Source organism: Bidens hawaiensis, unplaced genomic scaffold (assembly GCF_021521415.1).
Source record: "Bidens hawaiensis isolate Kalapana, Puna unplaced genomic scaffold, B.hawaiensis_p1.1 tig00035142_1, whole genome shotgun sequence".
NCBI classification, from domain to species: Eukaryota; Viridiplantae; Streptophyta; class Magnoliopsida; order Asterales; family Asteraceae; genus Bidens; species Bidens hawaiensis.
Genome location: NW_027496125.1, coordinates 23104 through 42136, shown reverse-complemented (window position 1 = coordinate 42136; position 19033 = coordinate 23104). Strand labels below are relative to the sequence as shown.

At 32.0% G+C, this 19033-nt stretch overlaps 1 pseudogene across 1 annotated transcript; it reads right to left on the bottom strand.

The window, feature by feature from the left end:
- Nucleotides 1-14225: 14225 nt before the first annotated feature.
- LOC143587109 (eukaryotic translation initiation factor 3 subunit F-like) lies at nucleotides 14226-18284 on the bottom strand (annotated as a pseudogene). Its single transcript, XR_013144815.1, has 6 exons — nucleotides 18054-18284; nucleotides 15491-15570; nucleotides 15166-15396; nucleotides 14960-15081; nucleotides 14753-14866; nucleotides 14226-14676 (listed from the first exon to the last, which is right to left on the bottom strand). The product of XR_013144815.1 is annotated as a eukaryotic translation initiation factor 3 subunit F-like (transcript).
- Between the last annotated feature and the right edge of the window lie 749 nt (nucleotides 18285-19033).

Genomic DNA, 19033 nt, shown 5'->3' with positions numbered 1-19033 from the left:
TGCACTGCGGACTGCAGATTGATGGTGGATTGGTGGTGGATTGGTGGTGCACGGTGGATTGGTGGTTATTAGGACTGAGACAGAGACGGCGATGATTTGAGATTGTTAGGTTAGGTTTAGGTTTTTAATATATGTATATATATATTATTTTTATTTATATTTATATATATTATATCGGGGCGGGTCGGGGCGGGGGTACCCAAACCCGAACCCGAACCCGAACCCGAAACAATCCCCGAAACAATCTCCGAAACCCGACCCGAAACCGAAAAAACAAAACCCGACCCGACCCGAAATAAGCCGGTTTTCGGGTTTCCCCGTCGGATTCGGGGATTTTTGCCATCCCTACTAAAATTGGCTTTTCTGGTGGCATATGGCATTTGTCTTTAGCCTTTTGTTTGGTAAAGTGGATTGCTTTATTTTAGGGAACTTCAAAGGAGATCACTTTGCATATTGGTTGTTGGAAGGTTGAGGAAACACATTTGACCAAACATTTTTATTTTTTTGTAACATATGATTTGTCTTTTTTAACATATAACAGATTTGATGGATTTTGAAGTTTCGAAAATGGGAAAAGTTCAAATCAAAAGAAGTCTTGCACACATCCTAGAGTTGTAGATATTTGACCATCTTCAAAAAGTTAGTGTTGAATATCAAATTTTCAAATATATATTAAAGATTATGTAGAAAAAAGTTTTGAAGTAACTTTAATGAAAATAAAGAGAGAAAAACTTGATTGTATTTATATCATATGTCATTATAATAATAGTAGGGTTTGGATCAAATAATAATGAAATTAACGTGTTAAACGTGATAATTAATTATATATACAAAGTAATTATGTAATTACATTATAGATTAATTATTATAGAGTAATTACATAATTATTCTACTTGTATATATAATTACTTTACTTGATTCTCACGTTTAGCACGTTAATTTCATTTGTACGTTAACATTCCCTAATAATAGTAATTATAATAAAATAAAATGGTCACGTAAAAATATAAACTAAGTATTGGGCACTTATCAAGAAAAGAAGGATAAACACAAACATGTATCTCTTTTTGCACAATGCAAATGGGATTTATATTTATTTAATTATAAGATTAATGTATAAAGTTATAAACTGCATCAAAACCCATGTGTATAAACAACTATACGCATGCTTGTAATTATTTTACCGTATCAAAAAAAGCAAAGAAAAAAAATGGGAAAAGGAGTGAATAATTTGTATTTGGTTTATATTTTTAAGCAAACATGTCTTTATAAAGTAACCAATACATGTGTAAGAAGAAACAAGCACCATGTGTTTTTATTTATAACTTTTTTTATAATTTGTAGAAACATTTCTTTGGTTTGTTGTCATTGTTTTGATCATCGACCCACAAGCTTTTGTAAAGTCTTTAACTAAAAAAGTGATAGTCAACAGGCTAAAACCCATTTTAGATTGATTAACTTATGATTTGTAATAGACTTTTTATCATTGGCAGCATGATAAAAAGAGAGCCTATTGTGGCCTTTTGGAGTTTTCCATTGGTAAGAGAATATTAAGAGGAGGGGGAAGATAAACAAGTCTACCAATTAAGATCGATTGATCCTTTTATAAATACTGATTGTCGGTATAGTTGATTTGATTGTTATGTCATACTGCTTGATTCGTCGTCTATCTTTTGCTCTCTTCTCGGGGTGCTTTGTGGCTTTCTTGTTTCAGTGGTAGACCGTCATGTTGTGATGTATTGGATTGTATGTAACACCATATTAAAGATTTTTCTTTTTCCGCTCTCTCATTCTAGTTTTTTGTATTCTTGTGTAGATCTTTACATCCCAAGTGTAAGTCGCAGACTCATACCTCAACATCTGGACGTGGGACTTTTGTTGGGTTTTACACATCACACAATAGAAGACTTAAAAAAACTCAAACTTATAGTCAATCAACTACACTCTACCCTTTACTAATTATGATTCAAAAGTAAAAAAGAAAAACGCCTTACTTTGTCCTTTCATCAAAATAGCTCGGAGATACCATATCACTTCTTAGTTCTTACTATAGTTAATACTGAAATATATTATTAAAACGTTAATTTTCACTTATGACACTATACATTTACAACTTTTCATACTGCATTCAAATTATCATAAAATAAGACACGTCTCATACCACGTCTATAAATATTCACTGAAACCCATGCAAATCCTTACAAAATGATTCTATCACACGTAAAACCATTTTGTATTATGTCGTCTTCCTTGACCCCAACGCACATTTCAAAACTTTATATCAAACATCATAAACTTTATATCTAACATTAATCATGTTCCTTAATCATGGCATGTTTCATGGCAAAAAAATAAACCCTTCATGAACATCCCCTCCCGCCTATGTAAGTCAATGGATCGTTATGGGTCGTCTTACACCTCACATCTTGTCAACACTTTAGTATATGGCTTTTCACCAGAATTCGATGAGATATCTTTGCCAGTATGAGTATGTGACCCTTGTTTCCGTATCAATAAATCGCTTCTGAACAACCCTTTTTGAACTAGTAGCCTACTCTTACCCGAATCAAGCGTCACTTGAAACTATCTCAAATTTGTTGCGTATTATGAACCTCCACAGAATACGGTCGTTTTTGAGTTTGCAATGATTGTGACATGATCGACCCTTCATCAAGTTTTTGTCGTGTCCTATCTGGGATAGGAGTGCGTTATAGGACTTGCCGTGACTGGTGCATGAGTCCTAGGGTTTTGTAAAGGTGTTACCCCTTCAAATATTAAAATTGCACTTGCTTAGGCCAATTAATACTTGCAAAATAGTTTGTACAATAAATCAAGCAAAGTAAATCAAGCAAAGTGCATAATAAATTCGATCATTAATTACTTTGCAAAAATTCATGTCAATCAATGTCAATCCTTATTTCAATAAATATAAAAGTTCCAAACCTTGGAATAAAAGTGGGCCTATATCATGTAATATTTGGTAGTGTTTGAAAATTAAATCCACATTTGTACCAACTTTTGAAAGCTTGAAAATCTGTGATTGAATAAAGTTATGTTTCTGAAGGATGAAAGATAGATGTAATGGTCAACATATCAAAAAAGGACCATATGGTCCATATCAATGAATTTTGCATATAACATCAAAATTGACAAAAATAAAGTAACGTGCGTACTTCTTAAATAATAAATAATAAACAATATTGCAGTTAACAAAATTTTGGAAATTATCAAATATCAACTATATAAGAACATTGATTCCCTCATTGGCTTTTGTGTGTATGGACATTACAAATTGATAATATATCTGCATGATCAAAAAGTTATAATAAAACTTAATAGAATATCATTAACGTACTAGTAAGTATGTCATATAGTCAATTTTACTCTTACACAAGTTGACTTAAGGTATTCATATTTTACTAATTGTGTTTTACATAATTAAGATATCTTGTTTTACTTTATATATGTGTGTCCTATACTTGATTCATCTAGAATAAAAACGTTATACTATAAATATAATGTGTCATGTGATATTATAGTATGTAAAGCTACAATACATATTATTAGACCAAGACATGACAAGATAAAAGAAGACAGAAGATCTCTACTCACACTTCACATGTTTCTTTTAATAAAAAAACATTAAATTCATAAATTTAAGATCATTAACCTTTTTTTTTAATTGCAAAATAAAATTTAAGAGATTATTTGACAATCTTATGCTAAATCATTAAGATGTCTAACTGAATATAATAGATAACCTTTAAATCATTTAACATGTCTCTTAAACTTAGTTATTAATCATTAAAATGTGTCTTTTTAGTTAACTAAAAGCACTCTACCTTTAACCAATTCTGATGCAACATCTTAATGAAATTATTAAGAGATTACCAAATCCCCCTCCCCCCAGCCTATAGGGGTATAACATTTTCAGATTTGCTTTGCCCCTTTTGTTCTATGGAGGATGAAAACGCGGATCATCTTTTGGCGAGTTGTCCATTTTCGGTGGCCATTTAGGAAGAGGTTTGTAGGTGGGTCAAAATTCCTAGCCCGGGGAATTTTGTGGACGTCAAGTCAACTTTGTCTTTTTTTGGGAAGATTAGAGTTCCAATAAGGTGAAAAGGAAATTGCTTATTACTATCTTCTTCTCTACATTGTGGAGCTTAAGGTGTAATCGTAACGAGAAGATTTTTGACGGCAATGCTATTTTGTTTCACAAAGTTTTGGGTGATATAAAAGAATTGCCTTGTGGCTCTCTATATGGTCCGCGACTTTTATAAGAGAGTGGAGGTTATAGTTTGGTTTTAACCTGGATGAAATGATGTATTAGATGTTTTAGTTTCTTTCGGTCTTTATTGGACTTATTCCTCATCTTCTTGCTAGATTTTGTTAACCTGTACTCTTTTTAATGTTTTTAATATAATCCTTTTGTTCAAAATAAAAAATACCAAAAAGCCCTTTAGTTTCAATACTCGTATAAATTACAAACATCATTAAAAAGTAATCAAGTTATAACTAACATTTATGAATTATGAATTATGATTTATATTTATAGTGAAACCGTTTTAGGGTTTATGGATCGTCTGTCATACTTTTATAATTATAATAGCTTTGAAAGAAAAAATATATATATGGGATCCTAGTTAAATAAATATTAAGTTGTTTAACTTATGTGGTCGGAGTGTAATTGTTGGAAGAAGTGAAAGGGTCAATTTGCTCACTCCAATTCCCAACCATGTCCTTGACTACCTCATTGTCTTAAAAAATTATTACTTTTTTTATGAAATATTATTTGGATGATCAAATTAAATTAGATGTATTTCACTCAACTGTTGATACTTGCTATTATTTTCTTTTTTCATTATATGACTCATTCTTATTGATAGGTTGATTTGTAAATTGATAAGTTGTTTCCTAACAACTAAAGTAACTACTAAAGAATATATGGCTCAATGGTGTTTAAGAGCGCTATAAAATGTCCCCTAATTTAAAGGTCAAGGCTTTGAGTCAAATCGTGAAAATTAATGTTGTTTTATTAAGAATAAATGAGACTGTTATTAAAAAAAATACTAGAGTAATTATATATACAACTAAAAACCATTGTCACAATTAGGATGATATATTATTAAGAATGATTATAGTTAATATATAACATAATACTTTTTCATAATGAATATCAAAGCTATCAAATAAAACCGTTGTTAGAACAATTTTAACATGCATTGCTATAAAAATCCAAATACGTTAGATTTGTTTCTTTGCACGCTTTATATGCTGTGAGGTTATTATAAATGAGTGGATTTCTTTTATTTGTATAGGCGACAATCATTAGGTGTAACATCCTAAAATTTATAATGTTAAATAAAGAAAGTTATGTTTAGTGATTTCGCGTTATAAATTATTTAATATCGAGTAAGGAGCGGATCATGGACTTGGAATAATTGAGATGGGTTAAATAAGAATGGGCCTTAGGTCCATGAGATTTAAGGGATATAAGTACACCCTAAACCAAAAAATATCTTTCATTCTATCACTTTTCTAACACACCCCAAAACACACACACCACACAACTTCGCCGCCGGCCGAGGAAGAACCGGGCAGATCCGGGAGAGAGAGAGAGAGAGCGAGCGTTGGTTGTGATTAAACAAGTAAACGAGATCCAAACGAGCTCAAAAAGGTATGATTCTTGATCTTTGAAGTTTAAAGATCCGAGCTTTATAGCGTATATACGACCGGAAACGGTTGGGGAACGTAGGGGGTGATGTCGAACCATAGCAAGGGTGTTAAAATCGCTCGAAATGCTGGTCAGAAACTAAAACAGCGGCTGATCTGGGCAACTTCGCCTGCATCTGGGCAACTTCGCCTTCAAAGCGATAACTTCGCCTTCAAAGCGATAACTTCGCCTACGGCTAAGTTCGCCTAACTGGTAACTTCGCCTAAAGCCAAGTTCGCCTGATAACTTCGCCTAGAGCTAAGTTCGCCTGAGGTTTAACTTCGCCTAAAGCCAAGTTCGTCTGATAACTTCGCCTAAAGCCAAGTTCGTCTGATAACTTCGCCTAGAGCTAAGTTCGCCTGAGGTTTAACTTCACCTAAAGCTAAGTTCGCCTAAGGTTTAACTTCGCTTAAAGTCAAGTTCGTTTAGAAAATAAATTAAAAATCTAATGAAAAATGTGTTAAGACAGTTAATGGAAATAAAATTTTTCCAAGCTGACCTGGCAGCTCGACCCCAGCCAGGGGCTCTGCCCCTTGGACCCTGCTAGGGGCTGCCGCCCCTAGACCCCGCTGCCAGGGGCGCTGCCCCCGGACCCCCGTTCGTTGTGGGACATATAAAGATAGGAATACATTATGAGAAGTGATAGTTAATTGATACGTATACTTGTTATACAGTCAGCCGTGCACAACTGAAGAAAGGAATTACGATTAACGGTGAACGTAACCGTGTTCAGGTGAGTTTCTAGCCCCATTTATGTGTTATGTTTTCGAGGCTGTGTGCATACTCAATATGTTTGTAAATACGCTTATCCTAAGAGATAAGTGTATGCCTTATGTGAATAATATGATATGTATGAATGATGGCTTGATGGTACGTGAACGATCTTCGGATATTGCACGTACCGTCAGGTAGTAACGCTATGTATAAGGTAAGTATGATATGTATACTTATGTGTATGAACGTGATAAAGTTAATAAAAGAAGGAAATGACGGTTGCATGGTTGTATGGTTACGAAAAGGGTACCGAGCCCTAATAATACTCGAGGTATGATGTATGGTTGTATGGTAACGAAGAGGGAATCGAACCCTACTAATATTCGAGAACTAGGGAACCGAACCCTACTAATATTCGAGGAAAGAGGGAAACCGAGCCCTAATAATACTCGTGGAAAGAGGGAAACCGAGCCATAATAATACTCGAGGAAGGAGGGTACCGAGCCCTAATAATACTCGAGGAATGAGGGTACCGAGCCCTAATAATACTCGAGGAATGTAGGGCGTAATACTCTTTATAACGTAAGATATGAAGGTAAGTTAATACAAAAGAAAGAATGAAAGTATGAAAGTATGAATGAAAGAATATAAGTTTATGTGTATTGTATAGTGTATGATTAACTAGAACTCACTCAGCGTAGCTGACTTTTAGTATGCACGCAGGTGAGTAGGATGAGGCAGCTCGCTTGAGGAGACACGTGGCACCGAATAAGAGGCTGGCATCGGAAGACTCAAGACGTTTAAGTTTAATGTTTCGTTTATTTTGAAAGACAAAATGATGTTTTAAGACAAGACGTGTTTTGTTATAAAATGTTTTATGAAAGCTTTTAAATTCCGCGAATGTTTTAATTAACTCTGATATTTAGAACTGCGTTTATGAGTAAATCCAACACGAAAGTAGGGCTACCGGTAACGGGGCCTTACATTAGGTTTGTCAAAACACGGTATGGAAATTTTTCTATGCAATCGTACTTTTTCGTGAGAGTAATTGTATATCTCGAATGTGTATTTTTTACTAATCTTGTTTATTCATGTTAGAAATCAGCTAGTTGGACAATTTTTGTAAATAGATTGAAGTTTAGAGGGTTTAGGGGTATGTTAGACAAATCTGTTTTTGGGCTTAGAAAACGGTCATATAAATAATTTTTCCCGTCCATTATCAAGACGTCGGGGGCTATTTACATAGTGTAATCCATGGTTAACTTTTATAAGAGTATAAAAGATATCAATATACATATGTATGTAAACATGAAGCTTCTTTTTGTATTTCGAAATGACTATGAACCATAAATTTTAATGTATATAAACGGGAAAATGTATGAAAACCTTTTTTTAGTAAAAACCACTAATAATATAAATATGTATATAAACTTTTTTTAGTTACATTATAATTATACATATTACAACATGATTAAGTATATGTTACAATAAAAATATAAATATGTATCATCGTGTGTTTCGTGTTCATCGTGCTCTTTGAGTTTCTTGCATACTACAAAGTTACACACACACATATATATATATATGTATTTAAGTTCAAGAAATAAATCAAATTATTGCAAGAAATGAGAGAAATGAATATGAGTCACTAGTTTTATTTTAGGTTTTAAATATTTAAAAATAAATAAAAAAGATGTAAATGCAACAATAAATGCACACTCTCTCTCCAATTAATACAACTAATATAACCATAATAAATATCTCTAATTAATATATCTAACTAATTTAACTATAATAATTAAAAAGATAAAAACACTACTTTAGTTATATTTTTTATTTACACATTCTTCATTTTATTCAACATAAATACAATTTATTCATATAATACTATTTTTTTATATTAAAAAAATAATTTTCACTCAATATATTAGCATATATCAACGTATTTAAGTTCAATAAATATACAACCTACACAAAGTTATATAACCTACACTTGCTTTGAGCAATAAAAACGTACAATATACAAAAAGCATATAACTTACATATGTAATTCGACATCAACAATTATATAAACTACACAAAGATACACATACCCTACACATGCGTAGGTCATATGTTTTTCATATGTAAACTATATGTTTTCTTATTCTTAGAAAAAGTGTAGGTTATATGTTTTTGTGTAGGTTGTATATTTTTTATTGACATTTAATGCAACTATGTGTAAGATAGTTTTTTGTATTATTCATCACAATGTAACTACGTGTTGATGGATATTGATATACTGAATTTGAAGAAATTGGTTTTGAAAAGAAATTAACGTATGAATAAATTGTATCTGTGTAAGATAAAATTTTCGTGTGTAAGTTATATGTTTTGTGTGTGTAGGTTATATGTTTTCGTGTGCGTATGTATTTTATTGATGATGAATTTTGTGTGTAGGTTAAATGTTTTTCGTGTGTAGCTTATATGTTGTCTTAATTTTAGAATAAGTGTAGATTATACGCTTTTGTGTAGGTTGTATGTTTTTTGTTGATATCTAATGTAAACACATGTAAAATTGTTTTTTGATATTATTCATCATAATGTAAGTATATGTTGATGGATATTAATATATTGAGTTTGAAGAAATTAGTTTTGGATAGAAAGAAATTTTAATGTATGAATAAATTATACTTGTGTAGGATAAAAATTCAAGAAACAAAAAGTAAGTTATAAAATAAATGAGTTCTTAATATTTTCTAATTATAATAATTTAATTAGTTATATTAATTAAATAAATAAGTATTATGGGTTATTAGTTATATTAATTGAAGAAAGAAAATAATTAATAGTTTCTTTGTTTAGCTTTAAGCATTTAAAACTTAAAACAAAACTAGTGGTCCATATTCATTTCTTACAATAATATCATTTCTCTCTTGAACCATCCCCTATATATATATATATATATATATATATATATATATATATACTAGTTTTAATCCCCCGTATTACGGGGGATGTTTTGCATTACTCGTTTTTAATATTTATATACTCTTTGAGTTTAATTTTTATTTATTGTAAGAAAATTTATAATATATTTAGAGTTTGATGATAAAATGGTTTCACAAATAACTAAGATGTTATAACCCTGTTTAAAAGTTATTTGGGTTTAAGAAGACCCAAGACCCGCTTATTATTTTTACTATCAAATTGGTTTTTTAATTATAAATAATATATAATTTTTTTTAAATATATCCTAGTTTTTATCCCCCGTATTACGGGGGTTGTTTTATCTTATTTGTTTATAATATTTATTTATTTTAGAATTATTAATTTTTTTATTGTATGAAAGTTAATAATATAATTATGGTTTGATGATAAATTGTTTCATAAATAAATGAGATGTTATAACCCGGTTTAAAAGCTATATCAGTTTGATGAGACCCATGACCCGTTTATTTTTTTTTACTATCAAATTGGTTTTTTAATTATAAATAATATATAACTTTTTTTAAATAAATCAGATATTAATTTTTATTATATCCTATTTTATAGGATTTTTACATTAATAATTTGGTGAGAATAGTTTTTAATTTAATGAGATGTTATAACCCGTTTAAGGAATATCTGGGGTTGGTAAGACTCATACCCATGAATTCGGGTCAAATGCATGAGAAGTCTTCATTTAAAAATCAAGCAAATCTAGTGACTCCAAAAAAAGGGGGAGCGACCATATCGCGACACGTAAGATTTTTATGTCTTCATATATATATATATATATATATATATATATATATATATATATATATATGTAGCAAGTGAATATGAGGCTGTTAAGCATCTAAGCTTATATGTGAAACCCTCAAAACTACGTAGTTTTGATTAACAATTCCTAAAAAAGATGATTTTATTCCTTTCTTATTTTTGTTTCATTCCCATCAGTTCAACAAATTTAGGATAAATTCCTAACTCAATATATCATCGCATGGATTTCTCATCTTCAAGCAAATAATCTTCTTCAATCAAATTTTTAGTTTAAATTTTCCAATTCATTTAAAACTAGTTTGCACGAAAACAAGTTTGAAAACAAAATTTATGTTGGAGCATTTCTAGACCTCTGGGCATGTGGTTAAACAGAAGCACTTGAATAATAGATTTTTTTTATTCTTTATTTTTGCAACAAAAATTATATATGTTTGTAAATCATAACAATAAGACATAAGAAATTTTTTTTGAATCAGTGGACATTAATGGTGGTTTACACAAAAAGGAGAAGTCATTATTCGTTAGAATAGTAGGACGTCTTTTGAGTTTTGATATGAGAAATTGTGATTAAAGATTGAGAATATGAGTTGCTTATAGTCTGCAAAATTAGTAATCGTTAATGTTGAATGATTGAAGTAGTTACTGTAGGTATTTAGTCGAAGTTTGTTAATTTAATGGAGAGGAAACAAAAATAAGAAAGGAATAAAATCATCTTTTTTAGGAATTGTTAATCAAAACTATGTAGTTTTGAGGGTTTCACATATAAGCTTAGATGCTTAACAGTCTCATATTCACTTTCCCATATATATATATATATATATATATATATATATATATATAACAATAAAATTGCATAATATGGTGTTGATCATATTCTTGCATCATGTTTACTTTAATTTACAAAAGTATTGCAATAGAATACAATGCTTTGTATCAACTTAGTAAAATATATATTTGTTGCTAAAGTGATATACTAAGAGTCTATAAGATGTTGGCCCTTTCTCTTTTCTTGTTGGAAACCCAAAATGTTGGACATTTGATCAAATTAATTATACACTATAAATTGTTAATAGTTAACTTTAATAACAGAGACAAAACATGTAATATTTTAATTAGTTCTTTTTGTCTTATAGCATTTGGAACCTTAGTTGGCTGCGGTTCCTTTCTGTCTTTTGTCTCCTTCTCTTAAAAATTTGCCAAAACAGTTAAATAAATTAACGGTATTATATGTATAATGATAATTATAATTACATAAATGTCTTACATATTACAGCTAAAACAAAAGATACATATATTTATGACTCTTACGGTTTCTCTACTAAAAATGAATTTTTATTTATCGCTTCTCAAATAAAACTATTTCATGTATGTATACCACTCGCCTCCTTTGACTGGAGGGCAATAGAGGGTGCGTGGCCTAGTTTTTTTAACCAAGCTTATAGTTTTTTTAGTTTTTTTTTCTTTTATAAAATAAGTTTATTTGATGTTTGGTTTAGCTTTTTAAGCTTAAGCTTATCTATACTATATATAATGAGAGAAAGATGAGCAAATTAAGACGGTAGATTTTAAGTGATTTATAAATTTTCAAGAATATGTTACTACCTAAAATGAGGGCAAAGTGGCCATTCTAACATTAAATTGTCCATAGGCTTCATTTTTCTCCAAAATAGTTACAAGATTGTCCCTTTAACTTTAATAATATTTTGCAAATATAAGAAATAGTTATAACTTTGGTTCTTTATCTTTTAACTATATACTCTTCATAATTTAATTTCCAATCCAAATACTCCAACGATTTTTAAACGGTTATAACTTTTTCATACGTTAATATTATTTTTAAAAATTGCACCATAAAAACGAACATTTAATTCTCTTTAATTTGAGTATGATATTGTCATAATTTCTTTTTAGTTAAAAAAATAAAATTTTACATATAGCCGTTTGTTGTCCGGTTTTAATGGTCTTAAATTAAACCATGAGCCAAACTATTATTAACGGCTTTTGGTCATCGAAAATTGAAACTAAACCATTGAAAATTACCCAACAAAATCAAACCATTAACAATGGTTGGTTCCATTTCGTTTATACTTCGATATTAAAATGAGTTTAAAATAATAGCTATGAATCTACATATACCAATAAATGGTTTCACAATTACATACGAAACGACGAACACCCATAAATCTATAATGTAATTACCAAGGTTCATATTCCCCGCTGCATAGCGCGGGCACCTGTCTAGTTTTCTTATATAGGCTAATTTTGAATAAGCTTGTTTGAAGATGGTTTTTTTCACTTATTTAAATAAGCTTATTTGTGTAAGGATATAAGCATACGCCAAAAAATAAAAGCTAGGCCAAACACCCCCTAGAAGTGGCCAGCTCGATAGTCCTTGAGGGGATCTCTTACTTCATTGGAATGGGAACTAACATTGACGACACATGTAAAGCCTATAAACATGGGTTTATTACATGTCTATTTATAAACCGCTAAAACTAACTGAACCACCTAAACCGAAGAAAGTCGTTTGATTTGGCCAGTATATATGGGATCTGGTACCCCGTTTGATTGTAATGGTTTGATAGTTAGGTTTACAATTTTGAAATTTGGAACCAGTCGAGTAAACCGAACCAGACCTTTAATATTTATTATATTTTATATAATTTTAAGAAATATATATATATAAGGTAATGTGTATACTAAATTTATATACAGTCATTACCGCTTTTTAAAAATTAATACAAAACTATGCTCTTTAAAAAAACTACTTTTTTCTAAAATCGCTAACTAATAAAAATCAAACCGTTCAATCGTAAAATCATGAAACCATCCAGTTCAGTCTGTCCTTCCACAAACCACAATTAGCGGTTCAAACCAAAATTTTCATCAAAACCGGCCCAGCATGTCGTACATTATTCACTTTCAACATTATCGGAGGATATGAAACTGATTAAACACTGTGTATAAAGTTAAAGTAGGTGACTAGTAAAATAAAATGTGACAAAATGTGTTCAAAAGTGGAACAACATATGTCCCAATAATAATATTTTCTTAGAATCCATAAATGTCTAAAACCGAGAGAAACAAAAGTGATAGTGAAGTGTGCCTGCCTGTCTGTGTCTTTGTCTGTGTGATAATATATATCAATGTATGTATGTATAGGCGTGAAATTGAGGCGGCCCTGAAATCCGTCTTTTAGTTAAAATGGTAACCTCACTAACCCGACCACCATTCCCATCATTCATGCCATTCATAATATTATTATTTATTTTTGTATTCTTTTTATAAAACTCTTAGATAGTGACATGAGTTGGTTTGTGATATATTTGGTCTGGACCGGACTGGCCCCAAGGATCTAATCGGGACCATACTTAGGTCCCAAATAAACAAGTAATGTAATGCTTTTATGGTTTGAGATGGTCCTGTTTTTTAGTTCTAATTCGGTGTGAAACCGGCAGTTAAGACACAGACCAAACTGATTAAAACACTAATTATGTTTGTCCGTGTATAAAGCTGTTGCATAAGTAACTCATAGTGAGGTTAAGGTTATGACTTGTGAAAAGTTTAAGATAACATCAAATCCATCGGATGTGCAATTAGGCTATGTGTTATGGAAGCTCGAAATGACGCTAAAACCTCACCACCTCAGAGATCAGTGTGCAAGGGTGCTTGTGTGAGCCAAACCGTGGGCGTGAGGGGCGTGTAAATTGATTTTTTTTTATTATTATTTATGTAAAAAAATGTTTTTTTACATAACTCACAACACCATAAAACAATGTTTTTTATGTGAAATGTGAAAGCTCCACTATCTGCGTCTCACCAGCATAAGGAAATCACATCTCACATTTACATCTCTCATAACACATACCCATAATTAGGGTGGTTGCATGCTTATTGAATATGCTTGAAAAACAGGAAAAGGCAAGATAAGCTGCAAAGGAAAATGTTTATAATTGGTTACAACAAAACAATAAAAAGTATGAGTGAATGACTAGGATTTAGTTTTTTATTAGTTTACATTTGCTTGATTATAGAAAAGCTATGTACCGATTTAAAACGAATCCAATCCGCCAGTATGGAATCGCTATGCTTATAACTGTTGAAACTGGTTTGGCAGAAACCGGATTCAAACAGCCGAACAGGTTTGGCGGAACATGTTAGTTTTTATCAAAATCCAGTTTCAAACCGAACAAGTTTGTGCAACTCTAGTTCAAAGCGTACAAAAAAAAAAAGCAAAAAACTTTTTCACAACTTGTCGAAACTAAGCCTCATTTTAGTAGCATCCATGAAGTATATCAGTTCCAGCAGAACATAATCTGCAGCTACTACATATCCAAAATCATCTTACAAACTTCCCCTAACAAACTCAACCTCACAGATTTAACAAATTCAAGAAAAAAAACATAAGATTTGGTTTACAGAATCTGGGCAGCTGTGTTCAATTTCCCCGCTAAGCTGAGTTGTGTCCTCGTAATGCTTGACAAGTATAATAGCAGCAATTGGTCCTACACAACAACAAAAACATAACATCAACCAAATGTACTCAACAGATGAAGGGTAGTTTAGGAATATTATCTTTACCTGTAGACTATCATTCACAAGCCTATCAAAAGCTGATGGCGATATCTTTGGAATGGAGGATACAGTTTCTGAAATAAATCTTCCGATGGTATTATCTGGTGCAACACACCCTTCCTGGAAAACAACAATTTATATTTAAATTAATAAAAACATTGTAATGATAATATGATATAAGTATATAACCAATTTGAAATCTATCAATCTCACCACAACATCATCAACATATTTGTAGGTATCATCTATTAGTGCAAGCAACCGTTCCATTGTAGCTTCCATTCCTTCCATATCGGTAGGCAGTTTATCAACTGCTGTGGTCTTCAAAACATCATCTACATTCATAAATACCATACTTTGGTTTAACGGTTTAATCACTAAGATATTCTATTATATCAAGAACATGTTATAGGACTTACATCCAATACGCTCAGCTTCCAACCATACGCAGATCCAGAGGGATTTCTTGAAACTGAGCAGCGAGTTGCTGATCACCCAATGATAAGTTCACAGAGACGAAAGCTTTGATGGAAGCTTCACCATTTGTGAATCCAGTATCAACAGTCAAATGAACAGGGTTTGCGACTTCTTTGGAATAAAACTCATGAATAAGAGCACTGCCACCTGTCACGCCGAATCCAGTTGAAAACCTAAATCAGATTTAACATGGTATTATTATAAGTTCCCAGGATTACATTGACTGAATAATAAAATGAAAATTTAACACATTTGATGAGGAATTACCATCCAACAATGACTTCTTTTGGATTCACCTTCTGGTGAGATGATAGCATACTGTGATGATAATCTATATCCAGGGCAACCTTGAAACAACATAAAGGAGAACATGAAACACATGTCAGATAATAAATTCATTATATCTAACGTTCAATACAAAAAGAAAACATTTATTTAAGAGCTGTAAACGGACCGAACGTTCGGCGAGCTGCTCATGAACAGTTCAGTGGAAAGTTCGTTTATGTTTTTTGTTTAATAAATATAAAGATATGAACAAGTACACTCGTTCAATTAACTAAATGAACGACCATGAACATAAGCCATGTTCGTTCAATTGTGTTCATGAAAGTTCAATAACGTGTTCTTTTACGTCCATTTATTTGTTAATATGCATTCCTTTATTCATTAAATGTATTTAATACCTTTTCATGACTTTTCTTATCTTATAGTATAGACTCTTAACAAAATTATTAACCATAAACCAAAAATATCCATGAGTAATATGTGATTAATTTATAAGTAAAATTAGCATATAAATATGAATGTTAAAAAAAAACCACCAACACAAATTTGGTAGGCATACCCACCATTGACACCGATCATTCTCGATTAGCAAAATCAAAATAAACCATTTTTTGTGTTCATTTGTGTTAACAAGCTCATTTCCTTACTAAACCACAATGACAACAAAATTCAATTAGGTATTGTGTAGAGGTGCAAACAAGCCGACACACCGCGAGCTACTCAAAATTGGCTCATGAAACAACTTGATCGAGCCAAGCTTAAACGAGCCCAAGCCTAAAAGTAAGCCCGTTTACTAAACAAGCCCGAGCTTCACTTATCGAAGCTGAAGCAGCTCACGAGCCTGTCATTTATAATTTTTTTATTTTATATATATGTGTGCGTATACAATTGTGAAAAAAAAAATAACTATAATATATATATTATGCTATTTATAAATCTATAATTTTTAAACTATACATATATAAATAAGGAAAATTGGATGCTAATAATCCAAACTATTAACCATTGGCCAATAATAATCCCAACTAACAATGTGACTGGTGACAATCCCAACTTTCATTTTTGTTACGAATAACAATCTCAGTCTAACAAACTATCAACTCCGTTAGTTATTATCGTTGAGTTAGTTTTAAATGACCACAATACCCACACACCATACCGTTAACTATCTTCGGCCACTGTCACCTTCACCATCTCCGGCAACACCAGTTCGTCGGCTCCCATTTCCAGCCAAACCACCATTATCCACATCTACAATTTGCCGATATATCTACTAATCTCTTGATCAAACTTATTGAGACCACCAGAAAACCAAAGCTGCTGCGGAGTACCGGCGGAACTTAACGCCGCCACCCACTACATCCTTGAGATCAGGCTGTGACAATCATAAGACACCGGAATGATACCAGCTCCACCATCAAACTATTGGATCCCTATAGTGTTACCGGATCTGGCCCTGACAACCATAACAACCTCCGCCGTATGAACGGAAGAAAACCTAGCCACCGATCTAACCGTTAACAGCCACGATATCGTCGCTTGTCTAATGTTCAACCACCACCGTCAAACCACACCACCACCCCCGATCAGAAAACTTCACCGGAAAATCGTGGTGGTGATGAGCGAAGATGATGGTGGTCGACCGGAAATGGGTAGTAGCGGGCTAAGATGATGACAGAGACGATTAACGACAACGACGTGCCGGAGATGGTGGAGCGACGGTGACAGGCCGGAGATGGTGGAGCAACGGTGACAGGCCGGAGGTGGTGACGGGAATTCGGTGACCTGTGACTTAATAAGAGTTTGTTAAATTTTATTTAGTATTATTTATTTGTTAGTGGGTATTTTAGTCATTTAGTACTAACTTAAAAATAATAACTAACGGAGTTAATAATTTGTTAGACTGAGATTGTTATTGGTAACAAAAATGAAAGTTGGGATTATCACCGGTCACATTGTTAGTTGGAATTATTATTGGCCAATGATTAATAATTTGAATTATTAAAATCCAATTTTCCTATAAATAATTATACATATTCAAAAAATTAATTAATAAGTAGTAAATGAGCCGAGCCTAAGCTGAGCTCGAGCCTGAAAACTACTGACGAGCCAGGCTCGAGCTTTAGATACAGAGCTCAAGCTCTTTGTAAGTTAAACAAGCTGGGCTCGGCTCGTTTGAACCATTCGCTTGTCAGATAAAAGCTTAATGCTGGGCTCGTTTACAGCCCTAACTATCATCAAACATAAAACCTAACAGATTTTCAAATTCACTCAAAGCAGCTAAAACCCTACAACTAATTCTCAACAAAACTACAACTACAAACAATTACCAAGTTAAGTAAACCCTAACCTTAACATGTCCCTTTACATATTAATAGAGCATAATTAAATGTTATTGGGATAAGTCGTATACTTAAGGGTTTTATATTTGTTGGAATAAATATATGTGTTCGTTTGCAGGCCTAGTCATAAATTACAGCCGTAATTATCATAAAAAATTAAACCTCAATTTCAAGTAAATCACTACACTCAATTATAAGCAAACAATTAGCAACTGATCAGCCGACTCATTATGCGGCACGACATAGGAATTCCGAACATCAACGGTGCCGTCCGGAAGCACGGATCCAAGAAGCGTCCCGATGACCCGGTCCGCCTGGTCCGGGCGTCTGACGAAGCAATCGCAGATGTTGAAGATGACGAGAGGATGAACCTTGGCGGATAAGCTGGTTGATAAGGGGACGAATTGTAATACTGTTTGATCTGCTGACGCCATCGGATGAAATGAAATTTGAATAGCCGGAGATTGAACAGAACAGAAAGAGAGATTAGATTCTAAATCAAGGCCCATTAGTTACATGGTCCATAAAAGTGATGCAATCTTAGGCCCATTTAGAGGGGCACATCGTAACCTGTTAGTAGGGCTGTTCACGAGCCGAACTGAACCGAGCGAAGGCTTGCTCGTTGCTTAACTCATTTACAACCTAACCGAACTGAACCGTTGATATTCAAACCGAGCGAAAACTGCAACGAGCCAAAATCGAATCGAGCATTTCTCGATCGAACATCGAGCAATTTCGAGCATTATTTATTTATTTTTTTCACTTGAAAATTTTCAATAAGAAACAAATTTGAAGGTTGTAAATAATATATTTTATAAATAAATTTGTATTTTCTAAACAAACGTGTAATATATTGTAAATTTTTATTAAATAAGTTTGAAGTGAAATATAATGATCATGTAAACAAACTTCTAGTATTTTAAAAACATAAAGCAAACAAATAAAACTATAAAATTGACGGAATGGGAAAAAGTTAAGGGGTTTAAAAAATTGTAAGCTTATATTTATGTGTTTTGTCTATATATTTATATACTATGTTAGTTACCCGTATAGCACACGAGTTAGAATAAATAAATTTATTTAAATAATAACACAATGTAAATTACAGAATATATGTTCAAAAGATATAAAGATATATTATATGGTAGAATAAATTACACATTGCAAAAATATGGAAATAAAA